Raw genomic sequence first — 27,473 nt, forward strand, 5'->3', positions numbered from 1 at the left:
GACTGCCTTGCCCCGGGCATGAAGGAAAACTACAATTATGCATCATAATCAAAGTTGTAATGTTCAACTCAGCAGAATTATTGACTGATGTGTCTCCACTGCCTGAAGAGGCTCCTTGGGTAACTTGACTCAAAGCAGCCAGGATGGCACCAGCGCCCATAGCACTACTGCTCATAGGATCTAACCAATTAGTCAATGTTGTCCTTCGAAGCCATATACAAGGCTGGGAGGAATTTTTTTTTAAAGATTTTATTTTACTGTATATGAGTACACTGTAGCTGCCTTCAGACACACCAGAAGAGGGCATCAGATCTCATTACGGATGGTTGTGAGCCACCATGTGGTTGCTGGGATTTGAACTCAGGACCTCAGGAAGAGCAGTCGGTGCTCTTAACCACTGAGCCATCTCTCCAGCCCCCATCTGCTGGGAGGAATTTTTAAGAGTGAAACATAATGTATGTAACAAAGAAAGATTAGTGGCAGTATACCGTTGGGGTCATTCTCCATTTGGCACTATACAAGGAACATCATGCAAACAGGATATGGAGAAAAAGGTTGGCAAAACAGTAGAATTGTTATGAACTGGCATAAGTACTGGCCAGGATCTGGCAATAGCCCACAGCGTGAGTGAATCAACCTGTATTACCATTCCCAGCAATAATAGAGTGCGTAGTTCCATTGTCAGGAGTAGCAGGAGGCAGTTTGTGAGTCAAACGCTCAGGCACCCAAATTGGATTGTCTTGATTCTGTGGAAAAACACAAACAGCTCCCCTAGATCTCGAAATCACGGGATCTGGGCCACACATTCATCAGTTAGGACATAATATTCAAGGGTCTTATTAGGAGAAATATGGGGATAAATCCAAAGAAGTGGTCCTTGTTGCCATAGCACTCCTGTAGGCGGACGAAAGGTTCTCAGTATACACAAAGCAGATCCTCCTTTTCCTTGTACCTTCTTAGCATTGCCTTTTCCAGTCTTCCTTCTACTTTCCTTAAGGATAATCGTGCTTCCTTGGTTAAAGCACAGGGTGAAGTAAGCTGAGAATCCCCTTTCAGGATTTCATAGAGTGGTTGTAACTCTACATTGGGCATTTTAATATAGGGTCGAATCCAATTTATGCTTCGGGGTAATTTCTGAAAGTCATTTAATGTTTTTAAATGATCTTTTTGTAATTCAATTTTCTGAGGGGAAATACTATGAGGAGTAATCTTTGTTCCTAAATACTCCCCTTTTTTGCCCATTTGAACCTTTTCTGGTGCTATGAACAATTGATTGTTTTCAAGCACCTTAACCACTTTAGCATAGGCCATTTCTAGGGTGCTACAATCTTTAACTGAAAGCAAAATAACCTTAGCCAGATTGGTGGGGCATTTTCCAGCCCTTCAGAGACCCATCCTTGGAGCCTGGCGGTAGACCTGGGTGTTAGATGCCAAGTGGCTGACAAAAGAATTGTAACCAGTTCACCTGGGACTTTCAGGACCTCAGTAGCAGCCCTTTATCAAACTGTCTCAGTGGGCTAAAGGCCCATGGAAAAGAAAACATTAATCTTGTCCTTGGCCACAGCCTCCAGTTGGAGTCAGCTGAAGAGCCGGTGCCAAGACTTTCTCCTCTCATCATCCTGGAGTAAAGCCTGTTCTGTCTGGCAAAACAAAGTTACTCACAGTCTATTGCAGACTTTTTCTGAAACTACTTCAGGGGCTCCCCTGTCCCCAAACCTGGGGCATTTTGACCATAGGAGCAGGAACTGGCTGCTGAGGGGATAGGATCAAAGGCACTCTACATGTCAATGATGACCAACGGGAAAAGTAACTTAATGTTGGAGTACAACTCCTCTCTTGGAATAAGGCCAACAGATAAGGTAGGCTCCCTTAAAGAACTTCTCTTAATGAATGCTCTCCTTCTGTGAGCAAATGTTGAAGGTCAGGCCACTAAAGGCAGCAACTGGAATTTTTTTTCTGACCTTGTTCTTTGAGGGATGGATAAACTCCTTTCTTGTTCTTGTTTTCCTTAGAGTCCTCCCCCGCCTCACTCTCAGTCTTTTCAGATCGTTCCTCCTGTAGCATTTCTAACACAGCCTGTCCCTTTTCTATAGCCTGCTGACAGCATTTCTGATCTTCTAGGCAGCTATGCACTAAGCGCCATACTGGCCGAACCCCCACCTTCAAGGTTCCTTGCTCCCAAGCAAAATCTAAATCCTTCTCCAGCTTATCCCAGCTGTCCACCATGAGATTCCCAGAGACAGCGAACCAAGGTGCAATGGCATCGCATTCACTAAGAAATCTCTCTATAGTGCTTCTTTTCATCCTAAGCCTTTTTCTTTCAAACAGCTCTTGAAGAGCCAGAAAAATTGGGTGAGACTGATAAGTCCCCATGCTCGCTGCAGCGGCTCCACAGCTAGTTTCGCTCCCTCCTACTGTGTGGGCTGCGAGCACAAGCACAGATAAAACACTATGCTTCAAAAAAAAATAACGTTGGCTATCAACCAACACACCGCCACTAGAGCGGGGTCCATAAAATTAAATTTCCTACTCACTACACTTGCTCCATGCCTGGAGGCCTTATCACTGCTTACTACCGTGGACTTGAATTGTCCCACATTAACTGGGGAACTTTTTTATTTACGAGTGGTTTTACGAGCAGGGTGGGCTGGCGTGTTTGTTTACACATGACTTTGTAGCCTGGCACTTGTTGGCTATTCCCAGCAAATGCACTCACGTCCAGGACGGTAGCAATTCAAAAGAAAGCAAATCCACCACACAAAGAAGAAAAGAAACAAAATTATAAGTCTTATCCACAAAGGGTCAACCGGGGAGAAAAGCATTGCTCTACCTTGTGTCCCCCTTATCACTTGGCCTCTACAATGAGGCTTTCATCATCTCTGCTCATCTCCAGAGAACTTGATTGTCCCTTACCCAGGAGCTTTATTGTCCCTTACCCAGGAGCTTTATTGTCCCTTAACCGGGAGCTTTATTGTCCCTTATCTGGGAGCTTACCGAGGTCGCTGTCCTGATCTGCAGAGTTCTGAATCCACGAGGATGTCCTCAGGTCGCCGTATGGGCCACCAGTTGCCACGCCCACCATGGCCAGCAAGGAAGATGCAACACCGTTGGATTCTTCTCAACAGCCTTTATTGCAGGAACACCTCATTGTAGATACGGGGACCCCGAGCAACAAAGGCACTAGCCTTATATACAAAACAGGCTATGGCTATATGTTTCTCCTCTAGGGATTGGTGGAGCATGAAATACCTCATTAGCATGAATATCACCCCAGTCTTGTAGATGCCGGAGGTATGCCAACACATGCACTGTAAGGTTGTTAACCACAAACGACCACCGGATGTCAGTGCCATCTTTTTATCTATATGTGTCGCTCCCTACACCTTCCTTCATTCCATTTTTCTGCTTTTGGGTTTCCTTAATTGTGAAGTGGCACCATGACCATGGCAACTCTTTTTTTTTAATTCTTTTTTTTAACATTTATTTATTTATTATGTATATGTCATACAGCTTTCTGCCTGCATGTATGCCTGCAGGCCAGAAGAGGGCACCAGATCTGATTATAGATGGTTGTAAGCCACCAAGTGGTTGCTGGGAATTGAACTCAGGACCTCTGGAAGAGCAGACAGTGCTCTTAAACTCTGAGCCATCTCTCCAGTCCCCATGGCAACTCTTATAAAGGAAAACATTTAATTGTGGCTGGTTTACATTCGGAGGTTTACTTCATTATGATCATGGCAGGAAGCATGGTAGTTCACAGACAGACATGTTGCTGGAGAAGAAGCCAAGGGTTCTACATCTGGATCAGCAGACTGGAAGAAAGGAGTGCCACACTGGGCCTGGCTTGAGCATTCTAAACCCCAGAGCCTGCCCCAGTGACATATTTCCTCCCACAAAGTCATATCCCCTAATAGCAATACTCCTTATGGGCCTATGGGGGCCATTTTCTTTCAAATAACCACTTCCTTCCTTCCTTCTTCCCTTCCTCCTTTCCTTCCTTCCTTCCTTCCTCCTTTCTTTCTTTCTTTCTTTCTTTCTTTCTTTATTAATTTATTTTTTAAAGACAGGGTCTCTCTGTGTAATCCAGGATGTACTGGAACTTGCTATATAGACCAGGCTGGCCTCAAACTCACAGAGATCCCCTAATGTCTGTCTCCTGTGTGTTGGGATTAAAGGTGAGTTTCACCATGCCCAACGATGCAATGTTCTTAATGGACCAGTCAGGCCTCAAACACTGATCTTTGAAACAATGAAAGAACAAGCATTGTTCTAGTTATTATTAACTGTGAAATTGACATGGCCTACCTAGACCTCCAAAAAAAAAAGTCTCTCAATTGAGCAATTAGCTTTATAAAGTTGGTTTGTGGACATGTATATGTGAGTTTGTTTTCATTATCTTAATTCAGATAGGAGAGCTCTGCCCACTGTGGGTGGCACCATTCCCTGGGCCGGTGATCCTGGGCTGTACAAGGAAGCTGGTTGAGCATGAGCCAGAACATCAATCGTCCATGCTTCTTCCCTCCAGGTTCCTTCCTGCCCTGACTTCATTCAATGATGGATATGACTGAGACAGTGAAGCCAAACACACCCTTCTTCCCTAGGCTGATTTTGGTCACAGTGAATTATCACAGCAACAGAAAGGAAAGGAGGACACATTTGTTTAAGAAGAAGATGGAGTGAGGTGAAAGGGAAATAGGCCATTAATCAGGTTTCTTTGCAAGTTAAAATAAGTAGAACAGACTTACTGTTTCTTTGAAATAATTCTTTCATGCCAATTATTTTACATAGCATGTATTTAAGCACACAGAGATAAACAATATAGAGGTTCAAAAACAAGCTTTCAAGTACATCTGATTTTCTTCAGGGCTAGGACTGAATCCAGGACCTTACATATGGGAAACAAGCACTCTGCCAACCTACAAAACAACCCACCAGTAACAACAACAAAAATCCTTTATATCATGAAAATGAAAAGATAAAATAAAACGTCAATTCCAGTGGAATATAAGGCACATCTTTCAAAGCAGAACACCATTGATTAGCTGCTTGTAATTGCTACTTTTCAAAGCTAAAAAAACTGGTCCAACAAACCTGACTGAGGCTCACTAACCTTCCATAGCTAGGGCACAGAGCGCCCCCTACTGGGTCTTCCTGACTTAATTCAAAAGCTCACTCTATTGACTTAGACTTGAGTTTAACACCAATATTGGCAACTTTAAGGGCTTTTACAACCCATCGATGTATAGTTATTTGTTTCTTGTCACCATATTCGACTTCCAATGCTCCATTAAGAGTTAGAAACTTTCCTGAAAAAACCTCCATTAAACAGCGAAATCGCAACAACAGCAGTCAAAATCCCTACAGAGAACATCTGTATTAGTGGCCACACAGAAATTCTAAAAATAATATATTGAGGTGTAATTCACACACCATAAAATTGAAAGTTTCCAGCAAGGCATCTTTCTATAGTTCAAGCTAACCTTGAGCTTGGAATCTTCCAAACCCAGCCTTTTCAGTGTTAGGTTTACCAACCTCTGCCAGCACTCCCAGTTTATTTTTCTTTAAAAATGTATTTGAAGGCCAGGCATGAAAGTGGAAATTTCTGGTTTTATTAGAGACTCCTTGGGGTTTTCTGGAAACTTTATTTTTTTAATATAAGTGCAGTGTTGTCTCTTCATAAACACCAGAAGTTAGCATCCTGTTTCATTGTAGATGCTTGTGAGCTACCATTGGTTTTCTGGGAATTGAACTCAGGACCTCTGAAAGAGCATGCAGGCCTCTTAACTGCTGAGCCACCTCTCCAGCTCATTCTGGAAACTGTTTTATGAGAGCATGTCTTGCTGAGAACAGACTGTTTTCTGGAAGCTGTCTGGTGAAATGGCATGTGATGTTTTTCTGGAGCAAATGCTTGAGGGAATGTGTAATATTTGGAAAGAGGATGAGTAGAAACCAACAGATAGTGGACGATGCTTTTGCACTGGTTCACCTTGCAACTCTTTGCTGGTCTTCCTTGGGCTTCTCTGACCCTGGTATTCACTGATGAGGCTCTTGCCTTGGTTCATTGATTTCTTCACTTGTCCTGACTTCTGAGAGAGAAAAGCATGTATGAACTTCTGGTGGCATTCCAGCTGATTCCGATGACTCCTGCTGATTGATTGGCTGGTGGAGCCTGGAGGTTTCTTCTAGAAGGAGCCACTGTGACTGATTTGTGTTTGGTGTTTGCCAAGTGGACTGCACTGCTGCTGACTGTGAAGATTTCACTCCCCCCAAGGACTATTTCTAAATAAGTCCATAAACCCTGTATTCCATTAACTTTCTTTTCCCCTAACTCTGGTGGGTGGTGGGCTACAGGGGAAGGTGAACCATTTAAGAACCAAAATTAAAGTAGGTTTTGAAAAATCCTAAGTCTACAAAGCATGGTGGCTCATGTCTTTAATCTCAGCACTTAAGAAGCACAGGCAGGTGAATCCCTGTGAGTTCAAGGCAAGCCTGGTCTACATAAGGAAATCTAGGATAGCCAGGACTACACAGAGGCCTTGTCTTATCAAAGAAAAGTAATAATAATTAGCTAAGTGGCTTACTTAATGAATCCTGATGAATATAATGAATATTTAAGTAGCTGCTATTGCTGTCACAGGTGCCTAGAAAGTGCTTTCCTATAAAGTATTCACTCGTATTTGGGCTCCCAAAGCAACAAAAGCCTGGTGTCTCTACCTTCATCTGTGTTTGCCTACCTTACTCTGCACACTTCATCATCACACGCTTCAACTCAGCGTGAGCTCTGCTAAGTATTAAAGAAATATCTGTTTAAAAACCAAGGCTAGATACCCTGTTTCCCAAAGTTCAAGACACAGAGGTATCTTATCACAGCTTTCATGATGCCCTGTTCTGGGATGCTTGAATGTCTCCAGACACAGTGTTAAATCTGTAATGAGTCTTAATTGCAGGAACTGCAGTGCCTCAAAGACAGTGGGAACTTCTGCCTGTCATATGAAGCAGAACTTAGATAATGGTCAACAGACCACAGAGATAAGGACCAACCAGGCTGCACAGAGACCAAGCCTGCTTTGTTATTCTTTTGAAACCCATCCCCTATATAAGCCCAAAGTTCATATCAATGCCCCGATGATGGACTTGTAGCCACTGAGCCTCTTTGTCTGCACTCATGAGCCATCTCTCCAGGCCAGATTATGATTTCTTATATTATCATAATTAAAATAGCCTAATGTCTTATTGCACAAACTTGCTAGTAGACTAAGAAACTGTGATTGCCTTCAGAAAATTGAGGACAGGTTTTCAAGGTTTTTTTTAAACTTAAAAGCCTAGTCAAGTTTATTTTATGTGCCCCTACGTGTGTGTGTGTGTGTGTGTGTGTGTGTGTGTGTGTGTGTGTGTGTGTGTGTGTACATATATGCCATGGCTCTAAGGTGGAGGCAGAGGACAGCTTATTGGAGACAGTCCTTTACTTACACTATGTAAATTCCAGGATCAAACTCAGAAGAGCCTTGGATTCAGGTGTCTTTACCCAATTATCCAAGTATTTTGCCAGCCCCACTTTCTCCTCTTACTTTCTTATTTGCTATGTAAACTGCCTAAAAAGGTATGGAACCAAACCCCAGTAAGATTTTGTGCCATAGGTTCTTCAGCTGTCTTGAGGGCAGCATTCACGGCCCATTGCCATTTTGAAATATGACCTTTCTATCTTCTAGCATACCACATTAAAAATAAAGATCCTTTTCAACATTTCCCATGAGAGCCATCCCGGCCTCACAACAAACATCAGGGCTCCCATATCTCTCTGCTTTTCCATCAAGCCTAATATGCCCTCCCAGCCTAGGAGAGACTCCACGTGGGTGCTGAGAGGAGAACCCAGGTCCTTTGCAAGAACAGTTGCTCTGACCCACGGAGCCACCTCTCCATCTGCCTCTCACACTAACTAGGGTCTGCACCTTCCACCTCCAACTGGAGGACCTCAACTCTGACCTCCTGAACCCCCGAGAGTATCCAGAACTCAGCAGGGTGGGTGGAAATGTGGTTAGCTAGGGAGGTATCCATCCTTTTTGTCATCTCCTCCCGGGAGGAGTCCTGAAGCAGCACGTACAGCTCCGCCCTCCCCAGCCACAGCCAAGAGCGACTAGCCTTGGCAAATGACAAAAGCTTGGGCACTGGCGCTGACACTGTAGAGTCTCCTGTTTACTTTCCAGAGTTGCAACCCTTTTCTTTAAAGTTTTTGTGGACATGTGAGCTCGTGTGTATGGGTGCCCATGGAGGTGAGAAAAGAACAGAAGAGGGCATGAGTTGCATAGCAGGGGTACTGGGAGCTGAGCTCAGGTTCTCTGTCAGAGCAGCAAGTTCTCTTAGCCACTGAGTCTTCCTCTTTCCAGCACCGGGTCCCTTCTTGCTGTTCTCCCTTGCTTTCTCTTTGACATGGGAATGTCTACTCGGCTTTATGATGGGTGGGAACTGTGTGGTTTTCCTTTCTGATGGTGTAAGGTTTATAGCTCTATGTGTTCTCCTTTCTGATTCTGCAGGGCTCATAGCTCAGATTACTACAGAAGAGGCTATACATACTCTGGGCATTTCTGACTCATTGGCTTGACCTTTTCTGGGTCTGCAGTGAGTGGCTCCCACAGATTTCCATTTGGAGTCACCAGTCCTCATCCTATGACTGTTTTGAAGGTGATGGAACTTTTAAGAGGTGTGGGCTTGCCGCTGAGAATGAGACTCTAGGGGCAAGTCCTGGTTTGGACTTGTGGCCTTGGCTTCCTGGACCATGCCATATGCACAGCCACCATCTTGTCTTCTTAGTAGTAGATGGAATCATTCTGCCATGCCTACCCTGCTATGAGAGACTGGGATGGCGATTAAACCTCTCCTCTCTTAGGCTTTCTGCAGTATGTAGTTACAGCAAACTTAAAGTAATTAATACACTATCCAACCAAGAATTACTTCACCTGCTCCCATGCGGGCAGCTAGGAACTTAATTCTCATTGTTTTGGAAGCAAACCAGAAAGGCTGGCACCGAGCCAGGATTCTGGGGTAAGCGAGGCCCTACTGTGTCTGCTGTGAACCAAATGTGAACCAATTCTTCTTTTCTTCTCTCCTTCAGGTCCTTCCAGGCCAAAGGTTCTCTCACTGAGACCTACCCATGTCCTGCCACCATTTTTTGTTGGTAGTTGAAAAGTTCATAATTTTTTTCCACTTAAACAAACATTAATACAAGTGTTCTTAACATTGTGCTTGGATTGTTCATGGAAACTTCATAAGACACTAAAGCAAAGCTAGGCGCCATCCCAAGCTATTTCCTTGTTAATTATTTTTTTACAGCACATGCATGTTAAGCAAGTATCAAAAGAGAAAAATCACAAAAGTCAAAAAAAAAAAAAGAAGAAGAAAAGAAGCCTAATCCTTGGGATTTTGTTTACAGCTGTCTTTGTTTAAGACTTTTGTTCACACACTGAGCCAGGAACACCAAGCAATTCCTTTTTACTGCATCTTTACATTTCATTTGTTCTTAGATTGCCTAAGACTTTAGATACAAACAAAATATGTAGCAAAAGTAACAAAACCAAGTAACATTTCTAATAATAGAATGCTAACCCTTTCTTCCCTTAGAGGAAATTGCCACACAGCTTTGTCTAGATATCACTGGTAAAGGGTGTTCACCTGGAGACAGGTGATTTCAATGTGCATCCAGCCACTGGACGTTTGTCCACAGGGTCACAAGTGGTACCTACAGACAGTACACTCCAATTATTCCTTCTGTTTCCTACCAACCAGCACAAAACCAATAGGTAGGCAGTTTTTTTTGTTTTTTTTTTTTGTTTTTTTTTTTTGTTTTGTTTTTTGTTGTTTTTTTTTTTTTTTTTTTTTTGCGTAGACACTGGCCCTTCCGAACCTACAATTTACCAAGAGTACTATGCTAAACATGTGTAACCCCTGTAAAAATCCCACATTATCCATATTGGTGAAAATGAAGTTAAGTCAATTGGCTCTACTTGTCTGCCCCTGTCCCCACTCTTTGAAAGTCCTGTTCTCTGGTCCTTGGAACCCTAGGACACACCAGCAGACAACACACCTTCCTCTGTCCCTGGCAGGCAGACCTGAACACCAACATGGATGAGGACGGCAGCACCTTCTATGGAGTCTCCAGCCAGAATGAGAACATGGAGAGCATGATTATTACCTGTTCTACTAAGGTCTCCTCATTTGGCAAGCAAGTGGTGGAGAAAGTTGATGTAGGATCCCACACAGTGGATGCAGGGCAAACGGGGGTGGTCTGTGTGCTCCCTTTCACTGGTCTCCTGGGGGCAGGATCGCTAATGGAGGCCTTGGACTGAGGTGGTCTCCCTGTCCCTTCCACACACTATGCCTTTAAGGAAGTACATCTTTAGGGTTAGGCTATAGGCGTCTGATAAGTTACTGATTTTATTGCCTGTCCTGCCCCTCAGAGCCCTGTCTGCATTTTCTGGCTGGGATCCTTTCAAACCTTCCTGGAAAGCACTCCACATCCTCTAGAGCAAGGCCAAAGCCTAGGCTAGCCCAAGGATTCCTCCCCAATCCATCTGTATCTTTGACAGCTGACCTTGGAGCTAGGAGAGGCCTTTCCCTGTCACACAGCTCCCTAGTGGCAGAGGCAGATGAGATGGGTGTTCAGGGTGTGTTTGCTTCTTTCTGCTTCCTCCTTGAGTACTGGAAAGTTGTGGAGTCCTTTTATCCACTTGTTTGGCCTTTTGTAAGAGCCAGTGTGCGAGGCAAGTTCTCTACCACTGAGTATATCCTCAGTCAATCCCAAAGTCCTCCTTGTCTTCCTCAGTCCTCCCTTCTCTCTTTTTCTCCCTCCCTCCTTCCTCCCTCCCTTCTTTCCTACTCTCCCTCCCTTCCTCTCTTCCTCCTTCCCTGTCTTCTCCTTACCTCTTTCCTTCCCTTCCCTCCCTCCCTCATGCCTTCTCTCCTTCCCTCAATCCTTCTCTCCCTCCTATCTTCCTCCCTTCCCTCCTTCCCTTCATCCCTCCTCACTCCCCCCTTCCTTCTTCCATCCCTTCTTCTCTCCCTCCCTCCTCTTCCCTCCCACTGCCTCCCTCCCTCACCCTACCTTGAGATAGTCTTCAGATGCTCCCATCCCAGAACATGAAGCTTGCTTTTCAATTGTGGAGAGCCCCAGAAACCTTACACTTGGGCAGAATTTCCTGCTTCTCTTCAGGGCAGGCAGCCTGGTGGTGAGCAAACGTTTAGAAAAGCTGTGATGATCTTTGTAAACCTCCTTGAGCCCCACTTCCTGTTGGATGTTTAGAGTTGTGTTAACACCCCCTCATCCCCTTATCTCTAAGGGAGCATCAGGTTGTCCTCTGTTGGGAGCAGCTAAAGATGGCACTGACATCTAGTGGTCATTTGTGGTATACAACCATTATAGCCGTGTCCCTGGCCTTCCTCTGGCATTTACAAGGCCAGGGTGATATTCGTGCTAATAAGGTATCTCATACTCCACCAATCCCTTGTTCCCCGGGGTCCCCGTATCAAGAATGAGGTGTTCCTGCAATAAAGGCTGTTGAGAAGAAACCAACGGTGTCGTGTCTTCCTTGATAGTCAAGGTGGGCACTTCAACTGGTGGCCATGTACGGAGACCTGAGAAAATTCTCTTTTCTCGTGTGGGTTCAGAACTTTTCAGCCTCAGGACTGCGACTTCGGTAAGTTCCCAGAAGGGGCAATTAGTTTCTGAATAAGGGACCATAAAGCTCCCGGGGAATAGGGATTATAAAAATTTCCCTAATGGGACAATAAGGTTCTCTGGAGTAAGCAGAGATGATGAAAGCCTTGTTTTAGAGGCAAAAGGGTTTGTGGAACACTGCAATGTTGTCTTTCTCATTTGATCCTCTGTGGGTTGGACTAGCACTTTTGCCTTTTACTCTTTTAGTGTTGTGGTGTTGGTACTGTTTGAATTGCCACCATCCAGGGCACAAATGCATTTGCTGGGAAGAGCCCACTAATGGTGAGCTACTAGATCGTGTGCAAATAAACACGCCAGCTCACCCTGCTCGTAAATTGATCATAAATAAGGGAAACTCACACTCCACCCCGCTCCTGTCAGCTCTTCAGGAGCTTCTTGGTCAGCATAAGCTTAAAATCGAAAAGAAAGTCCTGTTGAGATTTTCTGATGAATGTAATTGTTGTGCTCCGCGGTTTATAGTGTCAGGGTCGCTCACTTTAAGAGCATGGGACAAGTAAGGAAAAGATCTAGATAGGGAAACAACAGAGGGCAAGCTTAAACCAGGGACAAAGCCGCTTTGGCGTATGGTTCGTGCCTGTTTAGAAGATAAATGATGTGAAGAAGCTGTTAGGACAGGTCAGAAAATCCTTACAGAGCAACAAGAGAGTATGTCAGAAGGAGAGAAAGTTTTGAAGGAAGGAAAGAAAAGAAAGGGAGGAAAAGAAGTAAAAGAAAAGACAGAAAAGACCAAGGAGAGGATAGACAGAGACAGAAGTAATAATCAGGACCTAGAGACAAAGAAAATATATCCCTCATTAAAGGCATTGACCTTGGGAATGTCTAGTGACTCAGGGCTTAGTGATAATGACTTAGTTGACCTTGAGGAAGAGATTTATCATCGTGACTGGCCACAGGCCTATGCTATGCAGAAACAAGCCAAAGAATTAGATAAGAAAGCAATTGTACCAATGGCACCCCTGCACCTCCATATAACTTTCAATGTAAAAGGATGGTGAAGCCTGCAGGAGGTATTTCTTTTTGCCCAGAAGTATGGAAAGAGTTAGGATTGAGTTTTCCAGTTTTTCTGGATGTAAACGGGCACTGACATCATGAACCTGTTGACTTTAAGACAATAAAGCAATTAGCAGAGTCAGTCAAAACCTATGGGGTCAACGCAGCTTTTGTTATCGCTCAAATTGAGGCTCTTGGCAGATACTGTCTCACCCCTGGAGACTGGGGGAGTTTAGCCAGAGCTTATCTCTCTCCGGGTCAATATTTGGATTGGAAATCTTTCTTTTATGAAAATGCTAACACTCAAGCTGCCATCAACTTGGCTTCAGGAGCAGACCCTCAGAGACATTGGGATGCTGACATGCTATTGGGAATAGGCAGATTTGCTCTGGACCAGACTGGTTATCCAGATCAGGTCTATACCCAGATTAATGAAATAGCCATTAAAGCCTGGAAAGCATTGCCTAATAGAGGTGAAGTCTTCGGGAACCTCACCAAGGTTCTGCAAGGACCCACAGAGCCATTTTCAGACTTTGTAGCCCTCATGGTGGAGTCCACTACCAAGATCTTCAGAGACCCTGATACAGCTATGCCTCTTATTAAGCAGCAGTGTATGAACAATGTACAAAAGAATGTAGGACTGCTATAATGCCATGTAAACATAAAGGTTTAGAAGTTTGGATGAAGGTCTGCAGGGAGATAGGAGGGCCATTGACTAATGTTGGCCTAGCTGCAGCAATGATACAATTAAAAAGGAAGTTTACTACAGAGACTTGCTTCAGATGTGGCCGTAAAGGGCACTATAGAAGTCAGTGCCCTGACAGAAGTGGAGAACAGAGTAATAGCAGACCTCCACAACCTAGATTGTGCCCCTGCTGTAAGAAAGGGAACCACTGGGCAAATGAATGTTGATCTATAAAAGACTTGGATGGTCGCCCTCTAGCGACAGGATATGGTGGTGCACGGCCAAAAAACGGACAACGGGGCCCACGTCCCCAGGGACCTCAAAAATATGGGGCTCTACAGAACGACAGGCAGGGACAAGACAGAGGCCTTGGCCTTCTCTTCACCACCCAAAGGACCGAGGAGAGCCACTAAAGGCTCCGTAGGACTGGACCACCACTCCACCACCAGACTCATACTGACCCCCCAACTGGGACTACAGCCTATAGACACAGATTTTAGAGGACCTCTCCCTAAAGATACAGTTGGGCTGTTGTTGGGACGCTCCTCCTCTGCCCTGAAAGGTTTACAAATTGTACCTGGAGTAATTGACCCTGATTATTTAGGCACAGTAAAAGTCCTGGTAACCTCTCCTCAGGGAATTACTGCTATTTCTCCTGGAGACAGAATTGCCCAGCTGCTGCTTCTGCCTAGCTTACATAGGCGCTTTCCTGCTGAAAATAGTATCAGAGGAGACAGGGGCTTGGGATCTACAGGCTCCCGATTTGCCTTTATCTTGTTAGAACTGGGTGATCGCCCAATGTTAACATTGACTGTGGAGGGACGCTCATTCCTTGGTCTGTTAGACACTGGAGCAGATCGTAGTATCATCTCTGTTCATAAATGGCCACCCAGGTGGCCTACGCAAACATCATCTCAGGCCCTACGTGGTCTAGGGTACAAAATGGCTCCCTTAATAAGCTCCAAGGAATTGACATGGAAGGATGCAGAAGGTCAGGAAAGATTATTCCCTCTATTATAGACTTTCCTGTGACTCTGTGGGGCAGAGATGTGTTGATAAATCTAGACATCAGACTGACCAATGAGTACTCCCCACAGGCCAAGGACATGATGGTAAAAATGGGCTACATGCCCAGAAAAGGTCTAGGAAAAAATTTACAAGGACAAGCTGACCCAGTGCTGCTGAATTCTAAAAGGGACAGGACAGGTCTGGGTTTTTCCTAGGGGCCACTGAGGGAGGCATACCCATTACATGGAAAACAGAGGAACATGTGTGGATTTCTCAATGGCCTTTATCCTCTGAAAAATTAACTGCTGCTGCTGAATTAGTGTCTGAACAGCTGCAATTGGGACATATACAGCCATCCACATCACCCTGGAACACACCTATATTTGTTACCAAGAAAAAATCAGAAAAGTGGCGATTATTACATGATTTAAGAGCTATCAATTCTCAGATACAAATATTGGGCCCCATACAGAGAGGTTTACCATTGCTCTCTAGTATTCCTGATGATTGGCTTATTATTATTGACATTAAAGATTGCTTTTTTTCCATTCCTCTTGCCCCAAAAGATAGCGTGCCATTTGCATTTACTTTACGCTCTATGAATAATGAAGAACCTGATAATTGCTATCAGTGGGTAGTCTTGCCTCAAGGTATGGCTAATAGCCCTACTATGTGTCAGCTGTATGTTGGACAAGCCTTACAGCCTATATGTGACAAATTCCGAAAATTAAGAATAATACATTTTATGGATGATATATTGCTTTCCACTAAAGATTGTAGCACCCTAGAAACGGCCTATGCTAAAGTGGTTAAGGTGCTTGAAAACAATCAATTGTTTATAGCACCGGAAAAGGTTCAAATGGGCAAAAAGGGAGAGTATTTAGGAACAAAGATTACTCCTAATAGTATTTCTCCTCAGAAAATTGAATTAGGAAAAGATCATTTAAAAACATTAAATGACTTTCAAAAGTTTCTAGGAAGCATAAATTGGATTCGACCCTATGTTAAAATGCCTAATGTAGATTTACAACCACTCTATGAGATCCTGAAAGGGGATTCTCAGCTTACTTCACCCTGTGCTTTAACCAAGGAAGCACGGTTATCCTTAAGGAAAGTAGAAGAAAGACTGGAAAAGGCAATGCTAAGAAGGTACAAGGAAAAGGAGGATCTCTTTTTGTGTATACTGAGAACTTTTTGTCAGCCTATAGGAGTGCTATGACAACAAGGACCACTTCTGTGGATTTATCCCCATATTTCTCCTAATAAGACCCTTGAATATTATCCTTCTGCTATCACACATGTTTCTGTTGATACCTGTTCCGGTATTATACATGCCACTCTGATGACTGGTGAAAAGGCTCGTAATGCCATTAGTCATTGCTTAGAGGCATGGGGAGCCTGTGGAAACCCTGATAGTCTCAAGACAGACAAGGGGCCTGCCTACACTGCAAATTCCTTTCAGGCATTTTGCCAAACTATGCAGGTCAAACATACTACAGGATTGCCATACAATCCTCAAGGTCAAGGAATTGTGGAAAGAGCGCTTCGTACTTTAAAAGAGCTCATACAAAAACAAAAAGGGGGAATTGCCTATGGCAGAACACCAAGAGAACAGTTGTCTTTAGCTCTTTTTACTCTAAATTTCTTAATTTTGGATGCCCATGTCCGCTCTGCTGCAGATCGCCATGCCGCTACTAAACCTATGACTAATGCAGACGTAAAGTGGAAGGATGTCTTAACTGGTGACTGGTGTGGCCCAGATCCCATAATTTCGAGATCTAGGGGAGCTGTTTGTGTCTTTCCACAGAATCAAGACAATCCAATCTGGGTGCCTTAACGTTTGACTCGCAAACTGCCTCCCGCTCTTCATGAAGATGAGACTACGAACCCTACTATTACTACTGGGAATGGTAATCCAGGTTGATTCACTCACGCTGTGGGCTATTGCCAGATCCTGGCCAGTACTTATGCCAGTTCATAGCAATTCTACTGTTTTGCCAACCTTTTTCTCCATATCCTGTTTGCATGATGTTCCTTGTATAGTGCCAAATGGAGAATTATCCCAGGGCTAGGCATTCACACACTGGATAACTCTACCTGTCATAGAGTCCTACCTACTTGCCCCCCATATCAAGCCTTTCCACCTAATTTTACCCCACGTCAGAGTCCATTCCATAGAACAAATAACAAAACCAGTTTAGTAAATGTAAAGATTAATGGCCTTTTAGCAAATGATACGGCCATTGGTGCTTCAGTATGTGTTAGACCACCTTTCTTCTTTCTGATAAGCACTAATGTAAGCGATAATGCTTTAAATTGTAATAACTCTGATGTAGTCTGTTATTATCCGAATGCTGGGATGGCATCAATGATACCGCAGTGATGGTCAAGATTCCTTCTTTTGTGCCTATCCCGGTGGAAGCAAATCCAGATAATTTCCCCATAGTTCATTTACTAAGAACCAAAAGGGATTTTGGTATTACGGCAGCTATAATTTCAGCCATTGTACTATCAGCCGCTGCAGCAACAACAGCCGCGATTGCTATGACTAATCAAGTACAGACGGCTGAGACTATCAATCAGATTGTGGAAAGAACCACAGTGGCATTAGAGATACAAGAAGAATTTAATGCCCACTTGGCATCTGGCTTTCTATTAGCTAACCAACGAATGGATTTGATTCAAGGGCAAATTGAGGCATTATACCATATGACACAGCTGTCCTGTGTTTCCTCCCTTTGAGGCTTATGTATTACTCCTTTGCAAGCTAACCTTTCTCAGTATTCTCAACAGAGCAAAGAAATCTCGAATTATATGAAAGGAAACTGGTCCATGAAAGCAGAGCAATTATCGAGACAATTGCTGATGCAGATTGCTGTCCTTAACAACACTAGAATGGAACCCATCACGTTTGGAGATTTCGCCTCATGGATTACCAATGCTTTCTCCTTTTTTAAAGAATGGACTGGCATGTTTGCCTGGGGGGGCCATTGTCCTCTTGGGATGTGGAGTATGTCTATGGCTCTTTTGCCGTTTAAAATGAGAGCATGCCTGACACAAAGCGATTGTTTACCAGGCTATGGCTGCCATTGAAAGTGGTGCTTCTCCCAATATATGGCTGGCCTCTTTGAAAAATTAAGAGTTCGCCCTAGATCGTATTCTGTCACTGTCATGTGAAGCCATTGTATCCAGAGACGGGCAACTTTCCTCAGGCTCGGACCAACCTAAGACAGGGGCCCGGTGGCGATAGGGTTACTCTAACGACGGGTAAGGCCGAGCTGTCGAGAGGAACGACATAAGACAGGAGGGATGACAGTAGTGACGTGACACCCTGATCTAGACCAGTCATAGACAGAGGTGGCTACGCTCCGTTTGAACATTCGGGCTGGTCAAATGCCCCTCTGCCCAGTTTCTCCCCCAAATAAACACACATGTATAGCCCAGAACGGTGTGTTACAACATAAGTCATCTCTAGCCATTGGGGTCCTAACTGCAAGAGTGGCTTGCCATGGCCGAGCTGGGCACTCTGTGAGACATGTCTGATCTCTCTCAGACCACTACCTCCACCTAATGGTTTCATTTTTATAATACAATGAAGGGGGAGTTGTTGGGAGCGGCTAAAGATGGCACTGACATCTAGTGGTCGTTTGTGGTATACAACCATTATAGCCGTGTCCCTGGCCTTCCTCTGGCATTTACAAGGCCAGGGTGATATTCATGCTAATAAGGTATCTCATACTCCACCAATCCCCAGAGGACAAGTTTACAGCCACTGTCTGTCTTGTACTTAAGGCGAGTGCCTTCGTTCCCCGGGGTCCCCCATATCAAGAATGAGGTGTTCCTGCAATAAAGGCTGCTGAGAAGAACCCAACAGTGTCGTGTCTTCCTTGCTGGTCAAGGTGGGTGCTTCAGTCCTCACTATCCACTGGATCCAATAGCTGTGACATTCTGAAGCTGTTGTGTAATGACAAAATGGCACCAAGGTCTCCACCCCGGCATACCTGTGACCCTAAGGTCTATGACTCTGTGTAATGTTTAACATTGTGATGTGGAGGAAGAGGCACCTGCAAGATGGACACAAGCCACAAGCTCCACTGTGAACTTGGGCACACCGTGATGATGCCACCGGTCCGAGGGTCTCTGAAGGGGGCCCCCTCACTAATTGGGCTGCCAAACTTCACCAGTTTGCCCTGGATATTATAAAAAATTATTTGTATGATTGATGAAAATAAAACACACCTTGTGGCCTAAAAAAAACCAAAAAACAAAAACATTGTGCACAGTGCCAATCTGGTCACCTCTTGACTCGCAGTGATCTGAATGGATGGTTTTCTGCGCCTGGGTTGACAGCCACCTCATGTCAAACAGCTAGGTGTCAGGCAGGACCTGAGAAGGGACCTTTGCTTTAGGGTTTCAATACTGGAATTGGCAGGATGATTTCCATACCTTTAGTGCCACTGAGGCCCACCCATGTAAGTGCTCACTGTGTTAGGAGTGTAGTCCAGTAGTGACAGTGGGCACGTGCAAGTGTGTTGTGTTTTGTTTTTTTTGGTGCTAAAGATGGATGACAGGGCTCAGTGGCTAAGCGTCTATCCTGCCTCAGCAAAGGCAGTTTTTACAAAGCCCCTCTAGTTATTTACTTTCATTAAACATATCGAGGTGCCCTAGTCTCTATCCAGTCGTCATCCCACAGGTCATCCCTCTAGCTCCTAGCCAACATCATCCACCACCAAGGTTCATGTCCTTGGGTGTTTCATCTCAAAGGTGCTGGTAACCTCCCCGACCTCTAGTGTGCAACGCCTGCCCTCCTGCCCCATCTCATTGATGCTACTTCCGGGTCTTTACTTTTTCCTCTCCTGGAGGTGTCTGCCTGTCTTGTCAGTGACAAACAGAGAAGGCTTGGCTTCATATCCAGGAACCTCCAAGGATTGGCCTGTGCTGGAGGTGAAGGGATTCTAAGCCTCTGTTGTCCCTGGGGTTCCACAGACAGAGTTTGCTCGCTATGAGAATGGTCACTATTTGTACCGCATCCATCGGGCCCCACTCTCGGAGTACAAGATCAACTTTATCCACAAGCTGAAGCCCTTACCCAAGAAGTACAGGATGAACAGCGTGCTGGAGAACTTCACCATCCTGCAGGTATGATATGGGGCAGATGCCCAGGCTGGAGTGCATCAGTGGGCAGTGCCAATGGCTTCCCTATCCAGGGCTTTGACCCTCACCTTCTTTTCTCCTGCAGGTGGTCACCAACCGAGACACAGGAGACCTTGCTGTGTATAGCACTCAGCTTCAAAGTTTCAGCCAGCGAACACAGGGCTCAGCACCACATCTACCGCCTGGGAAAAGAATGAGAGAGTTGGAGAGCAATGGTTGGGTGACAAATCCAGAAAATGGGGACCTGGGAGGGAACCTTCAGGGACAGCCACCAAAAGTTCCAAGAGAACCAAGCACAATTACCAGTTCTCTTCTTATCAGGAGTAAACTGCCTGATCTCACAGTGCTCAACCCCCAATAAACCCAAGGGGTCAAGCTCAATGATCACAGCTGCACTGTACTCCTACAGATGTTCTTTCCATGGATGAAGAGGCTGGGAGAGCAGTGAATAACCTCAACTAGCATCATGGCCTCTGTGTGTAATGTCCCTACAGGCCCGTGTGTTTGAACACTTGGTCCCCAGCTAATGGCACTGCTATGAAAGGTTTCTGCGCTTTGCTGGTCATGGTATCCTAAAGGCAAGGCTTGAAAATTACAAGCCAGCACAGTTCCATCCTGAGCTCTCTATGTCTTGGTCTATCTAGAGGTGACTGAGCTGGCCCAACTATTCCACTGCCCCTGGTGAGAGCTGTTTCTGTAACCTTACCTATCTCCCACAACATACAGGATTCCCACAAACCACACCTTGCTTCTCTTTGGTGTTTTATCACAGTAGCCAAAAAACCTATCAGGAAAATACACTGCAGACCTTCTGCCTACCTTGGTGCCTCAGTCAGCTCTCTGGAAAGCAGGTGGGATGATGGTGGGTGGTCAGGCTTTGTTTCAAGCTGGGTGAGAGACTGGAAATCCGAGAAAGGAGACAATGTAGAGGTCAGACTAGTACAGTTGTGGAGCACTTGCCTAGTCTATGTGGCCCTGGCTTGCATCTAGGAAAACAAAACAAAAAATTAAAGGAAGATGAAGAAAGCTTTCATTTTTCATTTTGGTACAGCAATCACCTTGCAGGTAAAGTAATTCCACTGCTGTAAGGATGATGTGTTGCCCAGGAGGCTGTGGAACTGCAGGAGAAGACAACAGCGGATGACCAGCTCCATTGGAGGGAAACATATCCCACTGGCAGCCGGGGGAGCACATTCTAGAAGGAATTGGAAGTCCTCAGATGATTGCCTGAGTCTTTTGAGTGTCAGACTTTATTTATTTTTTTAAATACAATTTTGAAAAGATTAATGTTTGTTGTTTTTTCTGTCCTGTACCCACAAGGCCAAGTTGGGAGTTAAAACTTTGTCATAATGCTTTCATTCTGCTGTTTTCCTTTAGTAACATTGCTTCGAGATAGGATTTCACAGAGCTCAGGTTGGCGTCAAACTCATGATTTAGTGAAGTATGAAATTTACCCCGAACTGTGGCAAAGATTGGGATTTCAAATATGTGCTACCACCCTGTAACACAGAAGGGACAGTGCAGACTTAGTGAGATTCTTTCCAGTCTTTCTTGAAACCTAGCCTGAGTCCTGCCAGGGACACAGAGGCAGGTGTATGCCAGTTCTTTGGTGACAGTGCAGACACTGAATCCTGGATCCAGGCTGAATATCCAGGTTCTCACCCCCTTTGCAGACGGCCGTATGGCTTCTACCTCCTCATACTATTTTTCCAGGTTCTGCTCTGAGGAGCAAGGAGACCCAGAAATCCCATTCTGTCCAGCCCCCATGGCCCTTATAACCTTGACTCGCCCACCCCATCTTGGCTCTGGAAGCACATTAAAGCAAGCATCCAATGCCTGCTCCCGGTTGGCCTGGGTCCCTCTAAGCTGTGATCTACCCACTTCTCTTTCTCTTTATCTCCTTGGTCTGTGATTCCTGGCTGTGCTTCCTGGATTTGATATTTGCTTCTGAGTTTTCTGCTTTGGCATCTCACCACATTCCCTTATAGGATTGAGGGTTTGGGGGTTGGGGACTCTGGATTTTGTTGATCTGCCCTCTACTATGTCCCCTGCTCTGATTTTATGTACCTACCTGGAACTTCATGAGGAACATTCACTCTGGTTTGTGCCCTGCAAAATCCTACAGCTAAGTTAGGATTGGAAGTGGCCTTGAAGTGGTCTGTGGTACCCAAGTTCTGCCCCGTCCCTCACTGCCCCTTGAGGGACACACACACACACACACACACACACACACACACACACACACACACGGCACATTTTACAGCTCTCTGTCTCTGATTGTTCAGGAAGGCTCTACTCTCTCTACCTGCTAAGGATGCTGCTGAGAAGAAAACCAGATCTCCTGCCGTCAAATAGCATTCTCGTGGAAGTCAGAAAGCCAATCCCATTAACCCTACTCGAAAATGGCTGCCATTGACTCCATCCCCTAATTTTGCAACCTGTTCTCTATTAGAAGAGAAGGAAAAACGATCAGCAAATGAAATAAGCCAAGAATGACAGCAGTCCTAAAATCTTAGATGAAGGCTCAGCTGTTGTGCCCTGTGTGCAGTGATGGGACTGAGGTGAGAGCCATTCCTGGCTTCGTTCCCTGGTGTGAACGAGGTGGTCACTGGGGAAGATTCGCCTCTTCTGGGGTGGGCCTTGCGACTGCCTGACCTGGGAACTCCTTGGAGTGCTAAGGTCTTGCTTCCCAGTTTTGGAACTTTGCACTGGCAGGTGTCTCCTAAGCAGGTTGAGGTTTGAGAGGTCACTGGGCTGGACCTTTTCACCAAGTGCGGAGGTAGCTCCACTCCCAGGCTGTGATGATAATCTTTGGTGATTTCTTCTTGTCAATGAAGCAGGCATTTGGGATGGAATGCAAGAGCCTTCTGTCCCTGGGAAAGGTCTACAGTCTAACAGCATAGTCATTACTGTAAAATTCCTTTTTCCTTTTAGAAAGAGATGACAGGAGGCTGGACAGATGGCTCAGAGGCTGACAGCACTTGCTGCCCTTGCAAAGAACCTAGTTCAGTTCTCAGCACCTACATGGCAACTCAGAGTCACTCCTACTCCAGTTTCAGGGGATCAAGTCACCCTCTTCTACCCATGGGCATTGTATTATATGGTGCACAGGCATGTATGCAGGAACACACACCCAGAATAAAAGTAGTTGAAAAATCTTTTAAAAGATAGAAATAAAAAAATGAACATGAGAAAATTAAATTCCAAGGAGTTCTTTTGACCTATAATCCATTTTGCTTGTTTTACTATGAGAATCTTGCAATGTAGCTTAACTGAACTAATTCCTGATTCCCTGCCTCCATCTCCAGTGTGCTAGGCACATAGTACCATGATTTGCCTCACATAATCTTTCCAGCTGCCCTAATTTAAAAAGATAATATGCTAAGTATGCATGTTCTGTTTTCAGTGATGTCTGTACACCACCTGCATGCAGTGCCCACAGAGGCCAGATGAGGTCATCAGACCCTTGGAACTGGAGTTATAGAGAGCTGGGTGCTGACACTTGGGTGCTGAGAATCAAACCCCAGTCATCTGGGGGAAGAGCCAGGGATCTTACCTACTGAGCCATCTCTCCAATCCCTTTACCTTTAAAAAAATAGAATTCTTACTCTACTGCCACTGCAGGTAACTTTCTCTTGAGAATTAAACAAAAGGGAACAGGTTTGACTCCTCTGAATCATTTTGTTACCTAAAATTATCAGCAGTGTTTTAAATGTCCAAAGAGAAATTGTTTTGCATGGGAATGAATACTGGAATATCTTTGTCTAGTTACTTATTTTGAACAATCAAAGGACTAGTTTTGTTTGGTTCCGCTTGCACACCTTGTTACTTTTTGTATCAAGCTATTGTTTTTATGTTGTATCCTTCTCTTGCTCTTTGATTATGGTTTAGATATCTCACGTATCCTCTCAGTGTTTAATATCAGTTCTAAGCTAAATTAGATTAGCTTTGGATACTTAAAACAATTAAACAACTGTGCATGGTGGTTCAGGGCTCTACTTCCAGCACTGGGACTCTGATGAGCTTTGCACAGGCTTGACTACATGGACAAATTCTATCTCAAAAATCTAAAGAAACAAAAATTAAAAGGAGTAAGAAAAAATAAAATTTAGCATTTTAAACATATAGTATCTCATCTGCTATCTTAGGGTTTGACAGCTAGGTATGGACACCATGACCAAGGCAACTCTTATAAAAGGACAACATTTAATTGTGGCTGGCTTACTGGTTTAATGGTTCAGTCCCTTAATGTCATGGCAGGAAATATGGCAGTGTACAGGGAGACATGGTGCTGGAAGAGCACAGAGCTCTACATCTTGATCCAAAGGCAGCCAGGAAGAGACTGAAAGTTGACACTAGGTGGAACTTAAGCATGGGAGACCTCAAAGCTCACCACTACAATGTCACACCTCCTCCAAGGCCACAACTACAAGAACAAGGCCACACCTACCCCAGGGCACAAGTGCCCCAAGGCCACACTCACTCCAATGAGGCCACAATTCCTAATAGTACTTTTGCCCATGAGCCAAACATTCAAACACAAAAATCTATGGGGGAGAAATCTATTCAAACCACCAAACCTGTCTAAAGCTGACTTGAAAAATCTTACAAAATCTTCTACATTTAACATTTAAAACTAAATTAACTTAATACCAATCAAGTTTTGAAATAATTTTAGGAAAACAGTGCTAATGTCAAACATGCCAATTAATTTGAAAAATTTGAGGAAATTAACAAATTCTTAGAAAATATAACCGACCAAAAGCAAACTGGGAGGAAAGGAGCATTTATATCGCCACTAAAGAGTGAATGAGAGTTATAGTGTTTCCCCAAAAAACTGCATATTTTCTAGCCAATTTTGTCCCACATTCAAGAAACATGTACTCATTGAGAAAATAGTTCATTGGGAAAGCCTGTGTGAGACTCTGCATTCCCAGGCATAGGCACACACACACACACACACACACACACACACACACACACACACACACACACACACACACACACACATAGATGGTGAAGGAGGGAAACGAAGTGAGAAACATGGATGCAAATGAGTGCAGAAGCTTCAAGTAGTAAACAACCCCAGCAGATTTTACCAGGCTGGGAATTTTTGATGCTAAAACAGAAAAGTAAAAGCTAGGTGTAGTCTACAGGATTATAATCTCAGCAATGTGGAAGCTGAGCAAGGAGAATCTTAAGTTCAAATCCAGTCTGGAAAGCAAAGCTAGAATAAGGACAACAGAGGCTACAAAACTACACACTGTCTTAAACAGAGAAGGAGAAAAATCATAAAGTTAGGGGAAAGCCAGGAACATGTGAACATGATTCAATAACATATGAAATGTAGAACAAAATCCAACAACGGTTTAAGAAAAGAAGAATCATGGCCACATTCCAGCTTTTCCTAGGACCCAAAGCTAATCTTGTTAAATTAAAAGAAAAAAAAATGTTGCAGTTGTCTCAAAAGAGAAAAGAAAGAGAGAGAGAGAGAGAGAGAGAGAGAGAGAGAGAGAGAGAGAGAGAAAAGAGAAAAAACAAAAAGGAAAAAACCAACAAACAAAAAATCATAACAAAACAAAACAAAAAAACCTGAAAATGTAACCATTCCTTAATAATTAAAAAAGCGCAAACAAAATCTACTAAGAAGGATAACAGGAAACATCATTGACCTAATAAAACCTACAGTGGGTGGAGAAATAGTCAGAAGATTGCTTTGAGCATCAGGAAGAGTGGATGAAGGACGTACTTTCCACGAGGCTAAACACCCTTCTCAAGGTACCAACCAGAACAGCCAGGCTAAGGAACGTAAATCTAAGAACTAAAAACCTTGTTTTGCAGGGCTTAAACCATGGAAGAGAAGGTACAGAAAAAGTCCTACATGTCTGGGGTCCTTCAGAGATTCACCACTCTCACTCAAGTTTTGCTCTAGTAAATAAGAGGCTTTTTAATTAAAAGAAGACTGACCAGAACCAACCCATAAAGAATTCCTTAGATAAGGCCCGAGGGCTTTGTTAGCTAAAGGATTACTTACGCAAAACTTACAAAGTGACAATTTTGGGAAGCAAAAGTAACTGCCTGCACCCGGATTTTGTGATATGTCCAGCAGGTAGGTACCTTGGCTATGCAAGCAAGCAGGTGTATTGTAAAAATCAGAACTTAGCAGTTAGCCTGTTTAATCTCATGACCCATCACTCTGTAGGAATAGCTGAGGCATGTAAATGTTTTAAAACAATCAGCAACTTGTGAAGAGTAGCTCAGCCACACCAGGAAGTGGTCCATCTCAGGCTACCTGACAGGGTACATTCGAGATAGACTCATTTCCTCATGGCCTATGCCAGCTAAAAACAATTCTGTTTTTACGAGCCTAGCACAATAAATTTATCCTCTAACACCATCACAACAGCAACCCTGTTAGGTAATGTAAGACTGATGTGGTAATATGAAAATTTCCTTCTTGGTATGGGAACAGATCCCTCCAAGGTGTAATTAAAAAGAAGCAAAAGAAGCCTGGTACAAACAAAATGACACCTGGGGAAATAATCACAAAAAATTCAAACCTTTTACAGAAAAAAAAGTACATTTTCCCCTCACAGTAAATCATTGGTATACATATACTTGCACAGTTTGTTGATATTTTCAGTGAAAAAAGGAAATAATACGTGTCTCAGTACTTTTTCTCACTTTTTTTGTAAAAATATCTCCACACTTTTGAGAGTAGACCACGGAGCTGCTCAAGGGCCCAGAGATGGATCAGTGGTTAAAGGGCTTGCGGTTTAATCATGGCAGCTGGAGTTCAGATCCCAGGACCCAGGGACAACACACACCTCTGAATCTCCAGCTCCAATTTGTCCTTCCTACTGTTTTCTAGGGAGGAGTTCAGGGATTGGGTTATTGCTAGGTTGTAGCAGAAGTAGCAAGGTGTCTTTCTCAATGGAATCTTTTGAAAAGGTGAGGTTTTCTCTATTCTCTTAGGACAATGTATCCATCCTTGGTGAATTTGGTACCAGTTTCCCAAGTTTCCTCTAATACCAAAACACTGAACCATTCCACCCTTCATTCACTCTGAAGGGAATTTCCACAGGCAGGAAAGCAACTCAAAATGTCTCAAGATGGTCCCTAAAACTAATTAGATTCACTAGGCTCTTGCCTTGTCAGAGTGAAAGGAAGCTGAGCTGCAAAGAAGACTCTCAAAGGAACCAACCTCAGACCAGCTGTCTTGAAGAAGTTTAGACCAACTGAGACACCTGGAAAGGACATTAAGCCATCTACAGGCTGTGCAGTTTCTCCAGGTCTCCAGCTTTTGTGATCTGTCAACATGCTCGGGTGGGCTTTAGTGATGCAGCTGTCTTTGAGTCATTTCTGCTCCCGTAAGGAACCCCTCACCCATATTCCTATAAGTAACCCCAATAAAACCCATTGGTTCACCAAGTAGGACTTTGGTGGTATGGGCACTTTGGTCTGTCCTGGGTTCTTTATCTAGATGAGAGAAAAGATTTGTCAAGTTTAGTACCTGCGAGGTTTTATAACTGTAAAATTCTATGTATTCTTTGTAATTAGCAAGCCTATTGTGAGAAGATATGTTGAAGGGCACTTATATTTTGTTTCCTAAAATTGACCATGATGGGGCAGGTTCCTAAAAGAAAAATGTACTAGGCAGGACCAGTTAAATTATGCTGAGGTGATTTGGGGAACTCTCCTCTGCTAAAGTGAACTGAGCTATGTATCAATTCATTCAAACGTCCCACTCGGGCAAGGGAGTGCTTTGAAATCCTGGACAGAGTTGGGGTAGTGGAGAGCTTCCACTCTCCAGAGAACATTGATTTGCATTCTTTCAGGTGACATCACAACCAGCTATGGAACCTTGAAGGCTGTAATTAGGGGCAACCCCCTGATTTAGGTATCATT

At 44.1% G+C, this 27,473-nt stretch overlaps 1 long non-coding RNA gene across 2 annotated transcripts; it reads right to left on the bottom strand.

Moving 5' to 3' along the window:
- Positions 1-243: 243 nt before the first annotated feature.
- Positions 244-12,483, bottom strand: LOC147995073 (uncharacterized). 2 transcript variants are annotated; one of them, XR_015686187.1, is made up of 4 exons: positions 12,068-12,483; positions 11,096-11,213; positions 2,995-3,126; positions 244-746 (listed from the first exon to the last, which is right to left on the bottom strand). It is a non-coding gene; the product is annotated as an uncharacterized LOC147995073 (long non-coding RNA). The 2 variants fall into 2 exon arrangements; XR_015686186.1 differs by lacking the exons at positions 244-746; positions 2,995-3,126 and adding an exon at positions 5,590-6,086.
- Between the last annotated feature and the right edge of the window lie 14,990 nt (positions 12,484-27,473).

The sequence above is a fragment of the Rattus norvegicus genome, chromosome 4 (assembly GCF_021556685.1).
Source record: "Rattus norvegicus strain SHRSP/BbbUtx chromosome 4, alternate assembly SHRSP_T2T, whole genome shotgun sequence".
Lineage (NCBI taxonomy): Eukaryota > Metazoa > Chordata > Mammalia > Rodentia > Muridae > Rattus > Rattus norvegicus.